Source organism: Bombus terrestris, chromosome 17, assembly GCF_910591885.1.
Source record: "Bombus terrestris chromosome 17, iyBomTerr1.2, whole genome shotgun sequence".
Classification (NCBI taxonomy): domain Eukaryota; kingdom Metazoa; phylum Arthropoda; class Insecta; order Hymenoptera; family Apidae; genus Bombus; species Bombus terrestris.
This window is the reverse complement of record NC_063285.1, coordinates 7,082,822-7,096,071: the sequence shown is the minus strand read 5'-3', so window position 1 is coordinate 7,096,071 and position 13,250 is coordinate 7,082,822. Positions and strand designations below refer to the sequence as shown.

Below are 13,250 nucleotides of genomic sequence, written 5' to 3'. Positions count from 1 at the left end.
TAACTGATGGTGTAACATTTTAATTAATTTTAAAATTTTTAAAAAATTTTAATTTTAAAATTAACATTTTAATTAATTTAAAATTTTTAAAAAATTTTAATTTTAAAATTAACATTTTAATTAATTTAAAATTAATTAATTTTAATTTAATTTTAAAATTAAATTGGTGCATTTTATTCCATACTGCACTTTATAAAAGCAGAAAAAGGGTCGCAATTAATTGGGAACAATTCCAGGTAAATAATAATTGATAATAACAACAACAACAACAAAAAAACGCGCTGCTAAAGTAAAAAAGGCAGATCTGCCCGTTCGGTTGGCTAAGTGTTAAGAAAAGTAAAAAAAGCCAACACCACACGGAGTTCCCAAGCGGTCACCCATCTAAGTACTACCCGTGCCCAGCGCTGCTTGACTTTCGTGATCGGACGAGAACGAGTATTTTCAACGCGGTATGAGCGTTGACTGAAGTAGTTAGTTTTGTTATTTCATGTTATCGAATAGAGAAAATATTGAAGAAAACATACGTGTATGTATGAGAGAAAATGGTATTTTTAGACGTGCATTCAGATATATAAAATCTATTCTGACTTCATTTCCCAGACAATGAATTGTGAAGTTTCGTCATGTACGTACGCGTATACTTAAAAAGTAGCGAATCAAGTGGACGGAACTTCATAATTGATTTTCTAGAAAACCAAGTCTTGAGTCAAAACTTGTTACTTCATCGTCGACATATTTTTGTATAGGAAATCAGGCCCTTTCGTCCTGCACCATCATAATACTCTAATTTTCTCACCTACTTCAATTTCGAAACTATTCAGTTTCACTGGATTACGTATAATTACCAATAGCAAAATACTAATGTCGCGGCACTTGTCACGTAAAATAAAAAGAAATTTAAAAGAAAGAAGAAAACTTTATTTTTTCTTCGTTTATACACTTAGAAGACACTTCTGAGCTCTAGCCGTGACCGTTCGAGACTGAGACTCTTACAATATTTTTACTTTCGGTGACATCTGTTCCTTCTTTGTTTGTCATCTCTCATTATCCCCACTACCCTGTAGGCGTACGTGACCGTTGCTACGCTTCTAGAACATTTGGTGGAAGGACCGTTAGGTCATAAATGAATCCACAGGTACTCCGGCAATATACATTGTCGCCAAGGTCGCCATGTGTTTCCCTCATCGGTCCATCGGGTTCGAAGTATGCCGATCGGGACACCATCCTGCTCGCGGTGTGTGTGTGTGTGACCTGGTCTCTGACGTGATTTACGTTACACACTCGTCCACGAAACTTTCCACGGCTTCGCGACACAAAGAGCTATGAGTTCCGCCTGGGCAGGCGACCTAAACGGACGTGCGAAACAGTGCTCCAGTGAAAGTGCGGCAAGAGGGAAGAGAAAGGGACAAAGTAAACGCCAAAAATCGGCAAAAAGTGGAATCATGCAGATTCCACCAATAAAAATAGTTAATTCCGGTGAAACATATTTCATAAATAAAGCTACAGACTCTACATATGTAGAGAAAAAAGCCGATATTATGGAAACAACACAATCCGACGGGGAGCAAAACATACCAATACACCAGGAAGAAAACTGGACGGTGGCAACCTCCAGCAAAAAACGGAAGGTAACCCCGCTCGCAAGCGCGAGGAAAATTGATACATATGAAAAAAAACAATGGCTACAAGATATCAAGCTGCACAATCCATTCAGCGCACTGCCAGAAGAGGCAGCAACGGACCCAACTGAAAGTCCGACAAACCGCATTCCTAAACCACCACCGATATACATAGATGCGAAAATAATTGACCCCCTCATCGAACTATTAAACAACACTGCAGGGAAAGATAACTATGTTATCAAACAGATAAAAATAGACCAGGTGAAAGTGCAAACCAATACCCCAGAAATATTCAGAAAAGTGACAAGATCACTAAAGGATAAAAACGCAGCGTATCACACCTACCAGCTCAAAACCGACAAAAGCTACAAAGCAGTAATCAGGGGATTACAAAAATCGTATACCAGGTAAGGTCAATTAACAACATTAACAAGTACGATACCAAACAACCATTACCGCTATTCCTAGTTGAACTAGAACCTAGAAACAACAACAAAGAAATATACGATATAGAAAAATTACTAAACACAATAGTAAAAGTGGAGCCACCTAGACATAAAAAAGATATCCCACAATGCATAAGGTGCCAACAATACGGACACACTAAAAACTATTGCAATAGAACCCCGGCATGCGTTAAATGCGCAAAAAATCATCTTACGATACACTGCCCATCCACGGGAAAGATAGAGGAGGTTAAATGCTACAACTGCAACGGAAAACAGCCAGCCAGTTACAAAAGTTGCGAAGCTAGGAAACAATTACAACGCAAACTGTTCCCGCCCCTACGAAGCAGGACAATCACTAACACACAAGCCCAACAGGACAGCACAAAACCCGAAATAATACCAAATACAGAGCAAGCAACAAACTCCAAACCCATCAGCACCAACACCATTGGTAGTCTAAGCTACGCTCAAATAACCAGCCAATCGACACATACAGACAACCAATACCACAGCAATAATAACAATGACACTGCAGAAATCAAAGAACTGCTCAAACAATCCATAAAGAACACCGAAATGCTAACCAGAAAGATAAGCGAACAAAACGCAGTACTCAGACAGCAAACCCAACAAATCACAGTCATGCTACAACTAATTACAAACGTGCTAAGCAAAAAATAAAAACGGACACTCTAAAAATAGCAGCCTGGAACTCAAACGGCCTACAACAACGGGCCCTCGAAATTAAAACATTCAGATACAATAACAATATAGACATACTACTTGTCTCAGAAACACACTTCACTACAAGAAGCTACTTGAAAATACCATACTACACCATATATGATACCAAACACCCCTCAGGAAAAGCTCACGGAGGGACAGCAGAGATAGTCAGAAACGATATCAAACATTATCTACACAGCCAAGTTAACAAAGAATATTTACAAGCAACCACTGTTACAGTTCAAACTAGCAGCAACTACTTCCAGTTGTCAGCAGTATATGTGCCTCCGCGACACAAAATAACATCACAAATGTGGGAAGAATACTTCCAGGGCCTAGGGGACAAGTACATCGCAGCGGGAGACTACAACTCAAAGCACACGCTATGGGGGTCAAGAAACACTACACCTCGAGGCAGAACACTGGAAAAATACATTAGAAATAATAACCTCAATATATTATCCACAGGAACATCGACATATTGGCCGACTGACCTGAACAAAAAACCAGATCTTCTGGACTTTGCAGTTACAAGGGGACTAAACACAAATAAACTAAAAATAACAACCAACCTCGAGCTCAGCTCCGATCATACACCCATAATAATTGAATACAGAAACAAACCAATACACTATAGCAAACCAGAAACACTATGCAATAAAACCACCAAATGGCAAACTTTCAAAGAAATAATAGAAAGCAAAATAAACTGTAACATCCCGTTGAAAACTCCAGAACACATAGAACGGGCAGTAGCAACATTGACAGCAACTATTCAAGAAGCAGTAAGGACAACCACTACACCCGAATCAACCAGCAGACAAATAATAACAATCCCGCAAGAAATACTCGACAAAATTAGAGAAAAAAGAAAAGGAAAAGCAAAATGGCAAAAATATAGAATTCGAGAAAACAAAAAACACCTAAACAAACTTGCAAAGGAAATAAAAAACAAAATAAAGGAGCACAACAATAACCAATTCGCAAAGTTCATAGAGACACTCTCCACACACGAGAACACCAACTACTCACTATGGAAAGCCACGAAGAAAAGAAGGAAGCCAATAATACCCGTCTCAGCAATCAGAAAAGCAGATAACACATGGGCAAGAAGCAACGAAGAACAAGCTGAAGAATTCTCCAACCACCTCTGCAACACAATCACACCACACATCATCAACAACAGCAACCTCAAAAGTCATACGGAGGAGGATGCACAAACATCAGCACAAGAAATTAGAAACATAATTGATAAAACAAAAAACAACAAAGCACCAGGAATCGACCTAATCAATGGTAAAATTTTGAAAAACCTTCCGCCAAAAGCAATAAGACTAATGACAATAATATTCAATGCAATTCTAAGAATTCAATACTTCCCCAAACCATGGATATTAGCACAGATCAAAATGTTACATAAACCAGGCAAAGACCCGCACCAAACTGCATCTTACAGACCAATATCACCGCTTCCAGTATTTTCCAAAATACTGGAAAAAATAATATATTGCCGGATAAAAACAATAATAGAGACAAAGAAACTAATACCACCAATTTGGTTTCAGAAACAAACACTCCACGATAGAGCAAATGCACAGGGTTATAAACGAAATAATAGTAGCATTAGAAAACAAGGAATACTGCACAGCCCTCCAATTCCCGGATAAAATACACCAATTAATAAAATCCTACCTAAGCGGCAGAACCTTCGTAATAAAAATCAAGGACACAGATTCTCAAGTTAAAGACATCAAGGACGGGGTACCACAAAGAAGCGTCCTAGGCCCAATACTATACACATTATACACGGCGAACATACCAACAACTACCAACAGCACAGTATTGACATTCGCGGACGACACAGCTATACTAATCAGGCATACTAACCCAGAAACGGCAGTCAAAATACTACAAGAACATATCACCAAAATAGAAAATTGGCTACAAGAAAAACAAATAAAAGCAAACCCCAATAAATGCAACCATATTACATTCACGCTACGAAAAAAGATACCACCAAACATCCTATTGAACGGCACGCATATAACACAAACAAAGCATGTCAAATACTTAGGACTCCACCTAGATACACAACTCACATGGAAACTATATACCAAATCAATAGTAGAAAAAATACAGAAAACAAGGAGACAAATGCATTGGCTAACAAGCCGAAAATCCAAATTAAGCATAGAAAATAAATTAAAAATATATAAAACGATCATAAAACCAATCTGGACGTACGGAATACCATTATGGGGGACGGCAGCAATGAGCCATATAAACAAAATAGAGGTAATACAGGCTAAAATCCTTGGAACAATAATAAACGGACCTTGGTACGTCAGAAACGAAGATATATGGAGGGACCTGGGAATCCCAACGGTCAAGGAAGAAATTAGCAGATACTCAGAAAAATACAAATCAAGAATAGCAACACACCCAAACCGGCTAGCCGCGGAAACGTACAAAACCATAAACATGGACAGAAGACTAAAAAGCAAGCACCCAGCAGACCTTATAAAGGACATGACCTAGCAAACACAAGGATGGTACCCCGCTGGGGGTAGCCACCAACATGCTAATTTAACTGTTAAAAAATTCCACCAAATGTCCAAATTGGACAAATTGTGAATTTGAATAAATAAATAAATAAAAAAAATCCCTAAACCCGGAAAACCAATACACGAAACTAGCTCCTATCGCTCAATTAGTCTTCTACCCACTTTGTCAAAACTATTCGAAAAGTTGCTAACGAATCGACTCCTTCCACTAATAGAGGATCTGAAAACTCTGCCAGATCATCAATTCGGCTTTCGGAAGCAGCATTCCAGAATAGAGCAAATCCACCGAATAACATACAATATCAGCTAAACCCTCATAAAGAAAAAATACTGCTCAGCGGTATTCCTTGATATTCAACAGGCATTCGACAAAGTATGGCACGAAGGACTTCTTTACGAACTTAAGAAAGTCCTACCGCACACTTACTATTCCATCCTAAAATCCTACCTAACCAATAGGCAATTCATGGTTAAATACACAGACGCCATTACTACAACTTTCCCAATAGAAGCGGGCATACCCCAAGGCAGTGTCCTCGGGCCCCTTCTATTCTCCGTCTACAATGCCGACTTACCAATATCAACAGGAATAACCATAGCAACATTTGCCGACGACACAGCGCTATTAGCGTCCCACGCCAACCTGACAACAGCCTCATCCACTCTCCAGCGAGGTCTCGACTCAATGGAAAAGTGGTTCCACAAATGGGGCTTCAAAATTAATGAAAAAAAAATCCACACATGTAACCTTCACGCTGCGACAACAAACTTGCCCACAGGTCTCCATTAACAATATAACAGTTCCCAACAAGGACACCGTCAGATACCTGGGTATGACTCTGGACAGAGGATTAACCCGGAAACAACATATCCTAGACAAATCTAAACAACTCAGGGACAAACTCAAAAAATTTTATTGGCTCATTGGCCGTCGCTCCAACCTAAGCACGCAGAACAAAATTACGCTCTATAAGGCTGTAATAAAACCAGTCTGGACCTATGGAATCTAACTATGGGGAACAGCAAGTAATTCCAACATTGAAATACTCCAACGCTTCCAACAGATCTCTATTTAATGCACCCTGGTATGTTACCAACGAAACAATTCACCGTGACCTCAATATATCTACAGTCAAAGATGAAATACACAAGTCCAGAAGCAGATATAACACAAGAGTCAACAACCACCACAACCCATTAGTCGCCCAACTACTGGATACGACGGACCAGATCCGCAGACTAAAAAGAAAATACCCTCTAGATTAAATCCTTAGTTTCTACTAGAACCAACAATATAAAATTATTATAAGCCATGTCATTGTATCACGCCAAATGAAGTTACCGTAAATTCTCAACGAGAATTAATTGTAAATATTCTAATATATAAAAAAAACCTGGAGTAGTGTTTCGCACGTCCGCTTAGGTCGCCTGCGCAGGCGGAACTGATTCGATGTGATACTTCTCTAGGCACTCATACTTTTAATTACATCACCCTACCACTGAAACTAAATAATATTATGCATTAGTGATAATGCATGAGTGCATTGTTATAATTTACCGCGTGAAAAAGGTAATCGCGTAAAAAAAGTACCCCGTAGATTCAGGGACCACTGTATCTTCATAGAAAAAGAAATATCTTCTCTAATGGCATGGAACCATGTTTTCCATTATTTGTAATCTTCAGCAGCGAATACAGTTTTTTTTTGCTGTGTTGGTTCAATTTTTCTCACATTATAAAACAAAACACGATTTAAAATTTCTTCTTTAGATTCACAAACAGAAAATCATTCTCACTTTGTGTTGACCTGTACAGAAAACTTCAACATCATTTTGCAGGAGAATGGTTGAGTTGTGATTGATAATTCTTGTTACAAAATTGGTCCCTGTGATAAGTAGAATATGATATAAGTAGAAAAATATGACCTTTTGATCTGGGATTTCAAGGTGAAGGTCAAATTTTCGGCAACATTTATATATTAATCTTCACTACACAGAGGCTGTAGAATAACATTATCGTGGCCCCGGCACTGAACTTTTTTTTATCCTGCACTTCTTAACATCCACTAGTAAATCTCTTAGATTACATAAAGCTATAGGTTGTGTAAGAACTTTTTATTTGTTATCAAAATGATAAATCAAGACACTAACACGGTTTAACTTTTCGATACACAGAAAGCGTAAATACATTTGTGACAAGTGTCATTCATTTACTGAAGATACCAAGAAAATGAACTTGCAAAGACGTACACAGATTTCTAGTGTGAGTATTATCTCTGAATTATTACAAGTAGTTCGCAACTTTATACGTGGATTGTTGTATTATAGAGTGTATTTATTATTTGTGATTTTTTAATTTTAACATAATATAAAATCACATATTAAAACATTAATAAAATTATATGTAATGTTCCAAACCAACAAGTTTCAGTATTAATTATTGCATTTATAGCACGACGGTAATATCAGTCAAAAATAAAACGGGCTAGGACTTGAAGAACCCATAAAATGTCTAAGCTTTTCGCACATTTTATACGCATATGTCAACAAACAATTCCGAAATGGACAGAATAACGACTTCTCATTGCAATATACACGGCATTTTAAACGCTGAAGTTGGCGATATTACATATTTCCCGTTACTATTATTCGAAAACGGTGAGGTCTGAGCACCTAGTGTGTTAATTAGCTTCTTGATGAGGTGCACATCTTCGTGTTTACAATTTGGGAGGTAGGAACTTCGGACTTTCCCAAAAAAGGCAATTGTGGTGTCCGTATCGTAAACTGAGGGTCACCCAAAATCCTGTACACAGACTGCTCACAGAAAATTGATATGTGATATTCGAGGTGTTCTTTCTAAATGCACGTATATACATGTTCTAAAAGCATGTGTATAGAAAAAAAGAATGGGCTACTCAGCAGATGTGTTTAAAATTGCTTAGAACTTCCTTGCAAGGATAGTGCCATCTCGTCAACAAAATCAAAAACTTAAAAGAGTTATTCAACGGAATAAATATTATTTTTCATTTGGCATATGTTATACATTAGTGCATAAAACGATACCTTAACTAATCCTTCGAGTATAAGTTTAAATAACTTTTTTGCTGCTTTTTTTGCGTTTCTTCATTCACTATTTCATGTATATGTATTTGAATATTATAATGTAGAATGAACAGTAATTTATATGGGAATCATTTGTTGTTTATGTAAAACAATGCACAGCCACATTTAGTAGCAGCTCAAGTATACTTAATGCACGTGTAGTTCTTCTCTAGATATTTCTATTTTCATAACGACTTTTTGTGAATAGTCTGCATACTCGCGGTATATGTGCAATTTTCCAACGTGTGTGAAGTTTGTAAAAACATTGTCTATATGTGCTTTTGTTTATTAATTATTTATCGAGACAAAGGATTAGAGGAGACACTTATCCTCTCTATTCGAAAATATCATAAAGCGATTTACGATATGTAGTTGTGCATTTTAATTACTAAGCATAACCGATGAGTTTTCTTAGAAAACTTTACGCGGGATGGTTTACGTTTCCGAATGTCATAGTTTGTAATATAAGATAAACTGCTGCCCATTTATCGTACGATTTGATGATCACTGTGTACCCCGCTGCTTGAGCTAATCTATAATACTTTAGTTCGGTAAGGAGATTTACTCGCGCACGGTGATATTTCGGCCGATTATTAATTGTCAATAATTCAAAAATAAAACCGAAAACGCTATTTTTTTCTTCTTGATTTTCGTCTTGTTTTAGCTTCAAGAATCACCCCTTAAGTTGTTTTACATAGAACACCCTGTATATACTATAAACAAAAGATGGACGGGCAACAAATACCAGAGCGTACGCTATCGCGGATGCACAATTGTGTATAATTATATACAATATACATTGATAGAATTCATTAAACTGTTATCGACAATTTTTTCCGAATATCTCAGAAATTACAGCCGTCCAACAGTTACATGGACAGGAAAAAGTTGTTTACAGTCATATTACCGGTAATGTGTTCAATGTCATCGAAATGAGAGACGATGTAACTGTTCTACAGTTCTACGTTATTCGCTTCAGGAAAAAGTGAGTGGGCAAATTTCTCGAAATGCTATTTCACGGATTTGAAAATGATTTTTTTAAATCATTTTGTCACGACGTATGTATAACAAGAAAAATAATTTAAGAGGACGGTGCGATGACAGTGATCTTGAATAAAATAACACATTGTTTACGTTAGTGCGAGGATGTATCTGTGATTAGATTTGTGATTATTAAATAGGAATGGGACTATGCTTCATTTCCAGACCACCGCGTCGTAAGGTGGCCGATCATGCGTAAGTAGAAACTAACGTTGAGCAAATGCATTCGCATGTTAATATGATTCGTGAATATATTGGCGCTTTTTCCTATTACTTTTTTTCTGTTTCTGTGTTCTACTCGCGCATTCAATGCTGCGTTCGCTCAGATTTGCTATTCATAGAATGTAATTCTTGTAATATTTAATACATATGTATATTGTACAAGGCGTGCAATGAGTAATTGTAGAGAGAATCTATCGTATCGTAATTTTAAACTGTCGGATCGGTGTAGATTTGTAAAAAATAATTTGTTCAAAAACGATCTAGACCACGAAATTCAAAGTCTAACTTTCTTATTGCTATGTACTCCACTCGTCGCGAGGAATAAGAGTCTCAAAAGAATCAAGGGTCGCAAATGAACCCTTCTCTGTGGAACAAATGTTAAAGTTCATATTGACATTTAGTTTTACTAAGGAAAATATCCTACTATCGATGAAGCAGTAGAAAATTGTAGGTATATCAGAATACAGATATAACGGAAGACTTTTACATGTAGAGAAAAGGTTAACCAATGATACGATTTACAATGACTATGTGAATTTGGTGAGCAAGAACTTAATATTGCGACGTTTTAATCCGCATTAAAGCTCAAATCGGCTGTGCATTCCTAAAGAAGAACAGATTAATTGTAGCCTTTACTAAAGGATGGAATTATATGCCGGCATCAATGACATGTGCACAATATTTGCTATTTTTACGTTTACGATCTCGTAGCAAATTTAAATCAGTATAAAGTTAAAGCACAGGCGTAAACTCTACCTATTCCATACACGATTGTTTACGATTCACGTCATCGTCTACCAGTTCGTAAATTTTTGAATGAAACGTTTGTATTATTGCGAACAGAATGCAGACCCGCTCTTCATGGAGCATCTCGTTCACCATATTTGACACCACTGAACTTTGCTCACAATAAAATGCATGTAATTTATAAAAAATAAGAAAATTATAATGCTTGTTAGTTTCAATAAACTCTCGAACGATAGCTTCGATGGTTACTACTATCGTAGATTTATCTATTAAGGTGCTCTAATGTCGGCCGTCGTAATAAAAGAAAATACAATGGCAGAACATAAATAGGATATTTACATTAATTAATGAGAAAGCCAAATATATATGCATGTCGGAGTTGAGGGGACGTCGGGGCCTTTCTTTTGAAATTTTTGGGATTCCCAATACTTTAGTCTAGACTATTTATTATAGCTGTATATAAATGATAAGACTTAGAAATAGTTGTTATGATTCAAACCTATTATGTTTGCCCGAGATTTGTGATGGTGGGCTTGGACTCGAGGTGACACAACTGGTCACCGAATGTAGCCACGGTCTCGAAATGAATGTTTTTACCTAACAGAGAAGTGCCAATATTGTAGGACACACGTTATATTAACAATCAAGGAGCAATGTCAGCTTTACGCGGGTCTGCCTAGCAACGGCGGCTGGAATTTTGTTGATATTTCCGAGCAATATGCAACGAACAAACGCTATTGTACGGAGAGGAAAATTCCCATCAGTCGATTGTTCTTACGATCGCATTGGAGAGTTTTACACGTCGTCTTTACGTGCATTATTATACCGAGCGTCACAGCAAACGTTACCTTGTGCTTTAAAATATATTCTACGGTTAACAAACGGTTACCCCGTTGGCCATGGATTCGTTATTGAACCTAAGAACATTATCACTAACATCTCGAGTGTTTAATCACCATGGTTATTTGTCAAACTTTGTAAAATTCAATATTTATATCCGTAAATATAGTCTATTGTACAACAACGATGGCTAGTACGAATGAAGATTCGTTACACGCGCATGAACCGAACGCTAACCCGACATGCATAATACATAGTACGGTTCGTGACAAAAAGTGGAAGTTTTGTTTGTCATATGCATTGATGTCGTAATTGTTCAAATACACATGGCTGATGTAATTTCCTCAAACAATTTTGAAATTTCTTATTAACTGTAGTACTTTTCTTATATGTTATAACGTTTATTAACAAATTTTTGTCTATTTTTAATTGATTCGTGGTAGCCTTTTCGGGCTAGAACTTTAGAAGATGACTGCCCCTCCTAAACTTGATTTACCGTAACTAAAAAAGAATACGTGTTTAATATTTCGCGCCGTTCTTCAAGTCTCAAGTTTTATTAAAAGCAGGCCCTCCCCATTCCCGACATTTTTTTGCTAGTAAAGTTTCCTTTTGATTCCATTATGTTTTGCAAATATCGTGGTATTGAATTTATCAAATTGATGAGTACACTACTAAAAATGTTTGTCCATTTTTTAAAGGAAACCTTCTTTAAATGATTATACTATATTATATTATGATATATACATTGTATCCTATGAAGTGCTAACTGTATGTAATATTATACATATGTATTTTCGAGCTATCGCGAGGAGACGCGGTCGTTAGAATACGCGTCAACGGGAGTCGTAAATTCCCGTTACGATTGCAATAATCGACACCACGAAGAGTTCGATCCCCTGATTTCGGTTAGGATAATAGGGGTGATTCAGTTAGGATAACACTGTGGTTCATAGAGTTAAAGTATATATATTTCCAACACTTTATACAATCACACAAAGTAGTAACGCCGTTGGTTAAGATACAGATAATGAAGAGAAGGATTATTCTTAGATGAGAGAGTGATAGGAGCTGTCGGACTTGTGGGCACCGCGAGAGATGATGGGAAACTCTTAGAGATGTAGGAACGATGAGAGTTATAGGAAATGCAGGAACTCTAGGCACCGTGAGAGCCGAAGAAATACTCTCAAGTTCGTTCTGATGTGATTACGGAGGAAAGCTCGGTATGGATGTGCCCTTTGAGCGAAGAACGCGGATTCGTTGCTTACATTTTTAGTTAGGAAAGGTGAGGACAAGGATCCGCGCTACCCATTGGCTAAGACGTTAACGCTTGAAGATGGGAGATGTAAGCATCCCATCGGCATGACTCGTGGGAAAATCCAGACATTTCTATTCTATAAATGCCTGGTTTCCACTATCATATAATTACCAGTTTTTCCCGTTATAAATACCAGCTTTCTCCGTAATCTTTAAGCACTCTCAATAGACCTAATGACTTGTTTAAGTACCACATATAAACCCAAAATACTTGCAGGATTCAGGGTTGCTGCAAGCTAATGAGACTCGGTTTATAGTTGGCCTTAGGTTTATTGAGGGTTTCTCTAACGACTCTTAGGCCTTTACGGTCAGACAATAGAAGACGTCGCGCGGACCTCTTCACGCGACGTAACAACATATATATTTAGCATTTGCTAGATAATTATTAATATTCCCACCATAGGAATAGGTATAGAATACTTTTTTTTTTGAAAATTATTTTGGAGAATTGTAAGAATATGTATATATTTTTCATTTCCTACGAATTTCTTGCTAAACGATGTTACCATACTTTTAATTTATGTTAAAGCATTGCATGAATACTTTCAGTTTCACACTGACTGTGTGTTATTTAATGCCAGCAGAACAAGTAATATGAAATGGAATTTACAATTCAAATATTTTCG

At 37.0% G+C, this 13,250-nt stretch overlaps 1 non-coding gene across 1 annotated transcript; it reads right to left on the bottom strand.

The window, feature by feature from the left end:
* Nucleotides 1-344: 344 nt before the first annotated feature.
* LOC125386839 lies at nt 345-463 on the bottom strand. Its single transcript, XR_007227278.1, has one exon. It is a non-coding gene; the product is annotated as a 5S ribosomal RNA (ribosomal RNA).
* Between the last annotated feature and the right edge of the window lie 12,787 nt (nt 464-13,250).